Source organism: Pan paniscus, chromosome 6 (assembly GCF_029289425.2).
Source record: "Pan paniscus chromosome 6, NHGRI_mPanPan1-v2.0_pri, whole genome shotgun sequence".
Lineage (NCBI taxonomy): Eukaryota > Metazoa > Chordata > Mammalia > Primates > Hominidae > Pan > Pan paniscus.
This window is the reverse complement of record NC_073255.2, coordinates 144488478-144500499: the sequence shown is the minus strand read 5'-3', so window position 1 is coordinate 144500499 and position 12022 is coordinate 144488478.

Genomic DNA, 12022 nt, shown 5'->3' with positions numbered 1-12022 from the left:
TTGTTGTTATTTTTATCTTGCACTCAATTGTTTTCTATTTGTTTACTGTATGCTACTTTATTTTCTTCTCCAGTTATAAGATATGCTCCCTAGGGACATAAATAGTATATGTCTTTTATGGTGTTACAAAAATAAGATGTGCCTATAGTAAATAATTTGGAAACTACATTAATGTATAATATAGTAATCACATTTTATCTCATTATCCAGATAATCACTGTTTTGCTTATTTCTTTTTTATTTATTCTTTCTATGCAGACATAGGTATACATTTTTATTAAAGTAAAATTATAATGCTAGTCTCTTTATTTCCCTACACAATACCTTGACAAATTATGACAATATAATAGGTACCAGACTTGTTAAATTATTGATCAATTGATTGTTTAACAATGGAATTTTGAGAAATATTTGGGTAGAAAAAAAAACTAGTTTTAAAAGAAGAGAATCCAACCCTTAAAACATCAAAAAATGAAATTATTTGTAAATATTATGTGGCAATCCATTCAATTTTAAACAACTTACAGTGTCAATAAAACTATAACTCAATAAATTTCTCAGGCAGAGCCCATCTGCCTCTTCTTTAATATGAATGCAAACTTGATATGTGGTTTAGTAAATTGCTAGAATGAAATGATGGCATAGTTTTGGGTTTTGAGGGGTTTTCTGTGTGTGTGTGTGTGTGTGTGTGTGTGTGTGTTTGTTTTAAACAGGGTCTGGCTCTGTCACCCAGGTTGAAGTGCAGTGACACTATCTCAGCTCACTGCAACCTTCACCTCCAAAGCTCAAGCCATTCTCCACCTCAGCCTCCCAAGTAGTTGAGACTATAGGCATGTGCCACCACACCCGGCTAATTTTTGTATTTTTTGTAGAGACAGGGTTTTGCCGTCTTGCTCAGGCTGGTCTCAAACTCCTGGGCTCAAGAGATCCACCTGCTTCATCCTCCCAGGGTGCTGGGATTACATGTGTGAGCCACCACACCCAGCTGGGTTTCTTTTAATGTTTGTTTTAATGATGATTTTTTTTTTCAAGAGATGGGGTCTCGCTTTGTTACCCAGGCTGGTCTCAAACTCCTGGGCTCAAATAATCCTACCACCTCAGCCTTCCAAAATGCTGATTATAAAATGACATTACAGGCAGGAGCCAACCGCACTTGGCCTGGATGTTTTCTTTCTTTTTTTTAGAGATGGGGGTCTCACCTCAGTCCCTGAAGTAGCTGGCATTACAGGCCTGTGCCACTATGTCGAGCCAATAATGGCATAGTTTTCTAAGCAAAGAATAATTTCAGGACCCTTCCAAATTTCTTATTATTTAAGTGTATTGCACTTTTAAAGTTATCCTTGCATATCTTATCTCATGAAATCTGTGGTTTGTTAATGGAAGGAGAAAAGGGAAGCTTGAGGATTGTTTCAAGTAAACACTGATGTGCTGTGTTACCACGAGTTGGATGTTTAAGTATTCCATTCATTCGTTTAATTATTCATTCATTGATTCATACATTTATTTACTTACACCATGAGTATTTAGTGAACCCTTAACTTGTATCAAACACCATCTAAGTGTCGGGGATACAGCAGTGAACAAGTTTGTCAAAGTTCCTGCCTTCAAAGTACTTATATTCTAATGGGGGACAGTGATTATCAGCAAAAAAATAAATCAGATAACATTCTGTTGTGATGAAATGCTATGGGAGAAAGAGAAAGATGTCTTGTGGAATTATTGATGGAGCAACACACAGCAAGGGGAGGAGGAGGACCACCTTAGAGGGGGTGTTCAGGGAAGGCCTTTCTCTTTCAGAGGAAATGACATTTGAAGAGAGACTAAAGGATGAGAAAGAGACAGCCTTCCTGGAAGAGGAAACAGCAAATGCAAAAACTCTGAGTTAGGAAAGAACTTGATGCACTTGAGAAACAAAAAGAAGGCCGGCAAGACTGAAATCCACATAAGTCAGACCCGGGCACAGCAAACTGGACGTCCTCAGTATATATGTGGCAACTGAAACCAGGCATTTAGGGTGAGGAGAGAAGCAGATAAAAGACCAGCACCAAGCCCTCAGACGGTCCAACATTTAGAGGTCATTTATAGGAGGAGAGGAGGGGCCTCTTCTGTAAAATGCTGAGAATCTTTGAACTCAGGGGGTGAGGAAAAAAACACCTCTAAAATATTTTGAACTTCTTGCAGATACTTCTCTCAATAAAATTTCTTTTGTACCTGTATTTTTTAATGACACTTGTAAAGGGGAAAAAAAATCTGAACATTTGAAACTTGTCCCTCTTTTTTTTTTTTTTTCTGAGACAAAGTTGCACAGGCTGGAGTACAGTGGTGCAATCTCGGCTCACTGCAATGTCCGCCTCCTGGGTTCAAGTGATTCTCCTGCCTCAGTGGTACAATCTTGGCTCACTGCAACATCCGCCTCCAGGTTCAAGTGATTCTTCTGCCTCAGCCTCCCGAGTAGCTGGGATTACAGGCATGAGCCACTTTGTTCCAAGATCTCATCCAGGTTACCACATTACATTGGGTTGTCCTGTTTCCTTAGGCTCCACTTGGCTGTGATAGGTTCTCAGGCTTCTCTTGCTTTTCATAAACTTGACAGTTTGAGAAGTATTGGCCAAGTATTTTACAGGATGTTCCTCTTTTGGAATTTGCCTGGTCTTTCTCATTACTACAGTAGTGTTTTATGGGAGAAAAACCATACGAAGTGCCATTTTCATCATAAATTATCAAGGGTACATAGTCAACATGACTTATTGTTGATATTAACCTTGATCACCTGAGAGGTAGTGTTTATTAGGTTTTACCACTGTAAAGCAACTCCCTTTACCTCTCCCCTTTTCCATTCTTCTATAATCTCTCTTATTCTTTTTTTTTTTTTTTTAAGACATGATCTCATTCTGTTGCCCAGGGTGAGTGCAGTGGCACCTTCATGGCTCATTGCAGTCTCGATCTCCCAGGCTCAAGCGATCCTCCCACCTCAGCCTCCCAAAGTGCTGGGATTGCAGGCGTGAGCCACCTTGCCCAGCCCATTCTGCAATCTTCGGAAGGAAGTCACTATATGCAGCCTATGCTTGAGGAGTGGGGGGTTGAATTCCACATCCTTGAGGGTAGAATACCTAAATAAATTATTTGGAATTCTTCTGCAAGAGAGATTTGTCTCTTCTCCTCCATTTATTCATTTATTCAATTATTTCTTCATGTCATAAAATCATGAATATTTATTTTATATGTTGCATTATAAACCAACAGTACTTTTTAAGAAATCAAATTGTTCCAGGCTTGGCCATTAGGAGCTCTTTCAGTTGGCTTCTGTGCCCTTTGACATAGCCCCACCAATGTAGGGTGGTTTTGTCTTTTGGTTTTGGAGCATTTTCTTACTTTTTGGCACTGTAAGATGCTCCAGGCTGATCTTGTGTATTTCCTGTGTAAAATCAGCCATTTCTCAAAGGAACACTTGTTCCTTTTATCAGTGAATGGTATCAGCAACCAAGATCTGGGTGACAGAGTGTTCCCTGCTGCAGGGGAACTGTTGCTCTAGGCCCTTTCAGCTGACAGAGCAAAGAAATATGTGTGTATATTAACCAAGGCATATATACACATCAATAATATTTCTATATCTAATCATCTATATTTCTATTAAATTAAACATAAGTTCATACTAATTAAGAGATATTTTTATTTTATAGTATTTTGTACTATTTGAGGTGATGTTTTAATAGGTCAATTTGTTACTTTGTCAATCATTTTAAAAGAAATTATACTATGTTTGAAATGCCCTAGTGATAAGATAAATTATATATACGTATGTCTTGATAGTTGTGGATTACTAGATGCAAAACAAATGGTCTACTGGTATTGTTTGTTTGTTTGTTTTAGAGACAGGGTCACACTCTGTCACCCAGGCTGGAGTGCAGTGGTGTGATGATAGCTTATTGCAGACTCCATCTCCTGGGCTCAAGCGATCCTTCCACCTCAGCCTTCCAAATAGCTGGGATTACAGGCATGCACCACCATACCTGGCTAGTTTTTAATTTTTTGTAGAGATGGGGTCTCACTATGTTGCCTAGGATAGTCTTGAATTCCTGGTCTCAAGTGACCCTTCTGCCTTGGCCTTCCAAAGTGCTGGGGTTTACAGGCGTGAGCTACCGCGCTTGGCCCCTGTAAAAAATTTTGTGAATCAAACTTCTTTAAATATGTTAGGAGAATTAGATGATTAAGATAACTCACATGAGTTATTCTTTTATTAAATAAAGAATGAGGCCAGGCCCAGTGACTCATGCCTATAATCCTAGCATTTTGGGAGGCTCAGAAGGAGGACTACTTAAGCCCAGGAGTTTAAGACCAGCCTGGGCAACACAGTGAGACCTCATCCCTAAGTAAATAAATAAATAAATAAATAAATAAATAAATAAGCCAGACATGGCGGGGTACATCTGTAGTCCCAGCTACTTGAGAGGCTATGGTGGGAGGATCACTTGAGCCTGGGAGTTTGAGGCTGCAGTGAGCTGTGATCACACGACTGCACTCTAGCCTGGGTGACAGAGTGAGATCCTGTCTTAAAAAAAAAAAGAAAAACAAAGAATGATCACCACATGCTTTCGTATGTTGCATGACACCTCAACATGGTAAAAAATGAATTAGTTCAAAGATGGCCGAATAGGAACAGCTCCAGTCTACAGGTCCCAGCATGAGTGACGCAGAAGACGGGTGATTTCTGCATTTCCAACTGAGGTACTGGGTTCATCTCACTGGGGAGTGCCGGACAGTGGGTGCAGGACAGTGGGTGCGGTGCACCGTGCGTGAGCCGAAGCAGGGTGAGGCATCACCTCACCTGGGAAGTGCAAGGGGTCAGGGAATTCCCTTTTATAGTCAAAGAAAGTGGTGACAGACGGCACCTGGAAAATCGGGTCACTCCCACCCTAATACTGCACTTTTCCAACGGGCTTAAAACGGCACACCAGGAGATTATATCCCACACCTGGCTTGGAGGATCCTACGCCCATGGAGTCTTGCTCATTGCTAGCACAGCAGTCCGAGATCAAACTGCAAGGCAGTAGCGAGGCTGGGGGAGGGGCGCCAGCCATTGCCAAGTTAGTTGTTTGATTAGGTAAACAAAGCGGCTGGGAAGCTCGAACTGGATGGAGCCCACCACAGCTCAAGGAGGCCTGCCTACCTCTGTAGGCTCCACCTCCGGGGGAAGGGCACAGACAAACAAAAAGACAGCAGTAACCTCTGGAGAATTAAATGTCCCTCTCTAACACCTTTGAAGAGAGTAGTGGTTCTCCCAGCATGCAGCTTGAGATCTGAGAACGGGCAGACTGCCTCCTTAAGTGGGTCCCTGACCCCCGAGTAGCCCAAATGGGAGGCACCCCCCAGTAGGGGCAGACTGACACCTCACACAGCCGGGTACTCCTCTGAGACAAAACTTCCAGAGGAATGATCAGGCCGCAGCATTTACGGTTCACCAATATCCGCTGTTCTGCAGCCACTGCTGCTGATACCCAGGCAAACAGGGTCTGGAGTGGACCTCCAGCAAACTCCAACAGACCTGCAGCTGAGGGTCCTGACTGTTAGAAGGAAAATTAACAAACAGAAAGGACATCCACACCAAAAATCCATCTATACGTCACCATCATCAAAGACCAAAGGTAGATACAACCACAAAGATGGGGAAAAAACAGAGCAGAAAAACTGGAAACTCTAAAAATCAGAGCGCCTCTCCTCCTCCAAAGGAACGCAGCTCCTCACCAGCAATGGAACAAAACTGGAAGGAGAATGACTTTGATGCATTGAGAGAAGAAGGCTTCAGAAGATCAAACTACTCCGAGCTAAAGGAGGAAGTTCGAACCAATGGCAAAGAAGTTAAAAACCTTGAAAAAAAATTAGACGAATGGCTAACTAGAATAACCAATGCAGAGAAGTCCTTAAAGGACCTGATGGAGCTGAAAACCACGGGACGAGAACTACATGATGAATGATCAAGCCTCAGTAGCTGATGCGACCAACTGGAAGAAAGGGTATCAGTGATGGAAGACGAAATGAATGAAATGAAGTGAGAAGAGAAGTTTAGAGAAAAAAGAATAAAAAGAAATGGACAAAGCCTCCAAGAAATAGGGGACTATGTGAAAAGACCAAATCTATGTCTGATTGGTGTACCTGAAATTGACGGGGAGAATGGAACCAAGTTGGAAAACATTCTGCAGGATATTATCCAGGAGAACTTCCCCAATCTAGCAAGGCAGGCCAACATTCAAATGCAGGAAATACAGAGAACGCCACAAAGATACTCCTCAAGAAGAGCAACTCCAAGACACATAATTGTCAGATTCACCAAAGTTGAAATGAAGGAAAAAATGTTAAGGGCAGCCAGAGAGAAAGGTCGGGTTACCCACAAAGGGAAGCCCATCGGACTAACAGCTGATCTCGGCAGAAACTCTACAAGCCAGAAGAGAGTGGGGGCCAATATTCAACATTCCTAAAGAAAAGAATTTTCAACCCAGAATTTTCATATCCAGCCAAACTAAGCTTCATAAGTGAAGGAGAAATAAAATCCTTTACAGACAAGCAAATGCTGAGAGATTTTGTCACCACCAGGCCTGCCCTAAAAGAGCTCCTGAAGGAAGCATTAAACATGGAAAGGAACAACTGGTACCAGCCACTGCAAAAACATGCCAAATTGTAAAGACCATCAAGGCTAGGAAGAAACTGCATCAACTAACGAGCAAAATAACAAGCTAACATCATAATGACAGGATCAAATTCACACATAACAATATTAACCTTAAATGTAAATGGGCTAAATGCTCCAATTAAAAGACACAGACGGGCAAATTGGATGGTCAAGACCCATCAGTGTGCTGTATTCAGGAAACCCATCTCACGTGCAGAGACATACATAGGCTCAAATTAAAGGGATGGAGGAAGATCTACCAAGTAAATGGAAAACAAAAAAAGGCAGGGGTTGCAATCCTAGTCTCTGATGAAACAGTCTTTAAACCAACAAAGATCAAAAGAGACAAAGAACGCCATTACATAATGGTAAAGGGATCAATTCAACAAGAAGAGCTAACTATCCTAAATATATATGCACCCAATACAGGAGCACCCAGATTCATAAAGCAAGTCCTTAGTGACCTACAAAGAGACGTAGACTCCCACACAATAATAATGGGAGACTTTAACACCCAACTGTCAATATTAGACAGATCAACAAGACAGAAAGTTAAAAAGGATATCCAGGAATTGAACTCAGCTCTGCACCAAGCGGACCTAATAGACATCTACAGAACTCTCCACCCCAAATCAACAGAATATACATTCTTTTCAGCACCACACCACACCTATTCCAAAATTGACCACATAGTTGGAAGTAAAGCACTCCTCAGCAAATGTGAAAAAACAGAAATTATAACAAACTGTCTCTCAGACCACGGTGTAATCAAACTAGAACTCACGATTAAGAAACTCACTCAAAACTGCTCAACTATATGGAAACTGAACAACCTGCTCCAGAATGACTACTGGGTACATAACGAAATGAAGGCAGAAATAAAGATGTTCTCTGAAACCAATGAGAACAAAGACACAACACACCAGAATCTCTGGGATACATTCAAAGCAGTGTGTAGAGGGAAATTTATAGCACTAAATGCCCACAAGAGAAAGCAGGAAAGATCTAAAATTGACACCCTAACATCACAATTAAAAGAACTAGAGAAGCAAGAGCAAACACATTCAAAAGCTAGCAGAAGGCAAGAAATAACTAAGATCAGAGCAGAACTGAAGGAAATAGAGACACAAAAAACCCTTCAAAAAATCAATGAATCCAGGAGCTGGTTTTTTGAAAAGATCAACAAAACTGATAGACCACTAGCAAGACTAATAAAGAAGAAAAGAGACAAGAGTCAAATAGATGCAATAAAAAATGATAAAGGGGATATCACCACCAATCCCACAGAAATACAAACTACCATCACAGAATACTATAAACAACTCTACGCAAATAAACTAGAAAATCTAGAAGAAATGGATAAATTCCTCAACACATACAGCATCCCAAGACTAAACCAGGAAGAAGTTGAATCCCTGAATAGACCAATAACAGGCTCTGAAATTGAGGCAATAATTAATAGCTTACCAACCAAAAAGAGTCCAGGACCAGATGGATTCACAGCCGAATTCTACCAGAGGTACAAGGAGGAGCTGGTACCATTCCTTCTGAAATTATTCCAATCAATAGAAAAAGAGGGAATCCTCCCTAACTCATTTTATGAGGCCAGCATCATCCTGATACCAAAGCCTGGCAGAGACACAACAAAAAAAGAGAATTTTAGACCAATATCCTTAATGAACATTGATGCAAAAATCCTCAATACAATACTGGCAAACCGAATCCAGCAGTACATCAAAAAGCTTATCCACCATGATCAAGTAGGCTTCATCCCTGGGATGCAACACTGGTTCAACATACGAAAATCAATAAATGTAATCCAGCATATAAACAGAACCAAAGACAAAAACCACATGATTATCTCAATAGATGCAGAAAAGGCCTTTGACAAAATTCAACAACGCTTCATGCTAAAAACTCTCAATATATTAGGTGTTGATGGGTTGTATCTCAAAATAATAAGAGCTATCTATGACAGACCCACAGCCAATATCATACTGAATGGACAAAAACTGGAAGCATTCCCTTTGAAAACTGGCACAAGACAGGGATGCCCTCTCTCACCACTCCTATTCAACATAGTGTTGGAAGTTCTAGCCAGGGCAATCAGGCAGGAGAAGGAAATAAAGGGCATACAATTAGGAAAAGAGGAAGTCAAATTGTCCCTGTTTACAGATGACATGATTATATATCTAGAAAACCTCATCGTCTCAGCCCAAAATCTCCTTAAGCTGATAAGCAACTTCAGCAAAGTCTCAGGATACAAAACCAATGTGCAAAAATCACAAGCATTCTTATACACCAATAACAGACAAACAGAGAGCTAAATCATGAGTGAACTCCCATTCACAATTGCTTCAAAGAGAATAAAATACCTAGGAATCCAACTTACAAGGGATGTGAAGGACCTCTTCAAGGAGAACTACAAACCACTGCTCAATGAAATAAAAGAGGATACAAACACATGGAAGAACATTCCATGCTCATGGGTAGGAAGAATCAATATCATGAAAATGGCCATACTGCCCGAGGTAATTCACAGACTCAACGCCATCCCAATCAAGCTACCAATGACTTTCTTCACAGAATTGGAAAAAACTACTTTAAACTTCATATGGAACCAAAAAAGAGCCCGCATTGCCAAGTCGATCCTAAGCCAAAAGAACAAAGCTGGAGGCATCATGCTACCTGACTTCAAACTATACTACAAGGCTACAGTAACCAAAGCAGCATGGTACTGGTACCAAAACAGAGATATAGACCAATGGAACAGAACAGAGCCCTCAGAAATAATGTCGCATATCTACAACCATCTGATCTTTGACAAACCTGACAAAAACAAGCAATGGGGAAAGGATTCCCTATTTAATAAATGGTGCTGGAAAAACTGGCTAGCCATATGTAGAAAGCTGAAACTGGATCCCTTCCTTACACCTTATACAAAAATTAATTCAAGATGGATTAAAGACTTATATGTTAGACCTAAAACCATAAAAACCCTAGAAGAAAACCTAGGCAATACCATTCAGGACATAGGCATGGGCAAGGACTTCATGTCTAAAACACCAAAAGCAATGACAACAAAATGCAAAATTGACAAATGGGACCTAATTAAACTAAAGAGCTTCTGCACAGCAAAAGAAACTACCATCAGAGTGAACAGGCAACCTACAGAATGGGAGAAAATTTTTTCAACCTACTCATCTGACAAAGGGCTAATATCCAGAATCTACAATGAACTCAAACAAATTTACAAGAAAAAAGCAAACAACCCCATCAAAAAGTGGGCAGAGGATATGAACAGACACTTCTCAAAAGAGACATTTATGCAGCCAAAAAACACATGAAAAAATGCTCATCATCACTGGCCATCAGAGAAATGCAAATCAAAACCACAATGAGATACTATCTCACACCAGTTAGAATGGTGATCATTAAAAAGTCAGGAAACAACAGGTGCTGGAGAGGATGTGGAGAAATAGCAACACTTACACTGTTGGTGGGACTGTAAACTAGTTCAACCATTGTGGTAGTCAGTGTGGCGATTCCTGAGGGATCTAGAACTAGAAATACCATTTGACCCAGCCATCCCATTACTGGGTATATACCCAAAGGATTATAAATCACGCTGCTATAAAGACACATGCACACGTATGTTTATTGCGGCACTATTCACTATAGCAAAGACTTGGAACCAACCCAAATGTCCAACAATGATAGACTGGATTAAGAAAATGTGGCACATATACACCATGGAATACTATGCAGCCATAAAAAATGATGAGCTCATGTCCTTTGTAGGGACATGGATGAAGCTGGAAACCATCATTCTCAGCAAACTATAGCAAGGACAAAAAACCAAACACCGCATGTTCTCCCTCATAGGTGGGAACTGAACGATGAGAACACATGGACACAGGAAGGGGAACATCACACTCTGGGGACGGTTGTGGGGTTGGGGGAGGGGGAGGGATAGCGTTAGGAGATATATCTAATGCTAAATGACGAGTTAATGGGTGCAGCACACCAACATGGCACATGTATACATATGTAACAAACCTGCACATTGTGCACATGTACCCTAAAACTTAAAGTATAATAATAATAAAATTAAAAAAAAATGAATTAGTTCCTTCTTCCAACCCCATTTTTTAACTTACTCCTTCTCTTGGCTTTCCCATCTTGGTGAATGGCATCCCAATCCCATCCATCCCATTGCCCAAGCCAGAAATGTAGCAGCCACTTCGATTCCTTCTTTTCTGTTCTTTCATGTCATCTATGGTCAAGTCCACATTTTGAATAGCTCTCCAGTTCTGTCTGCTTCTGTCCCTTTCCACCACTGCTGCCTGGGGTCAGCTTAGGATTACCCCAAAGCAATAGCATCCTAATAGGTCTCTTTGCCTCTTCTCTTGTTCTACTCACAAATTATTCTCCAAAGCAGCCTCCAAAAGTCTAAGAAATGCAAATCAGGTCAGGTTCCTCCTTAGTTTAAAATCTTTCAAAGGCTCTCCATTGCCTTTGACAGGGCATTGCTAATGCCCTGCCTTTCTATGCACCCATGGCACTGAGCTCTCTTTTATCTCTGGACCTGGTGACTTGCTTCTTCCTCTGCCTGGAACTCTTTCCCCCTTTCTCCATCCCTCACTTCTTAGTTTAGCGTTCCCTTTGATAGTTACTTCTCTAATAACCAAAGGCAAGGTTAGATTACCTTCCTACATATAACCTTAGCACTCTTAACTATGTGTGTACTTACCACACTGAAGAGTACTTGTCTGAATCCAGTATTAGACTATAAACTTCCTGAAGGTAAGGAGTTTGTTTTTACAGAGACAGGGTCTTGCTCTGTTGCCCGGGCTAGAGTACAATGGTGTGATCCTAGCTCACTGGAGCCTCGCCCTCCTAAGCTCAAGCCATCCTCCTGCCTCAGCCTCCTGAATTGCTGGGACTACAGGCACATGCCACTGTGCCCGGTTAACTTTTAAATTTTTGTTAGAGATGAGGTCTCGTTATGTTGCCCAAGCTGGTCTTGAACTCTTGGAATCAAGCAATCTTCCCACCTCAGCCTCCCAAAGTGCTGGCATTACAGGCATAAGCCACCACCCTCAGCTAGTAAGGACTTTTTAAAGAATATAGTGGAGACACGTTTTCTCAGTTTCAGTCCTAGCTCTACCATTTTCTATCTGAGTGACCTTGAGCAAGTTATTTAGCTTCCCTTGACTCAATTTTATCATCTTTAAAATAAGATTATGTGAGAATACTACCTATCTCATAATGTTGGTGTAAAAAATAGTTGCAATGCCTGGCACATAGTAAGTACTTGATAAATGTTAACTATTATAATTGAGGTCTGGAGCCCTG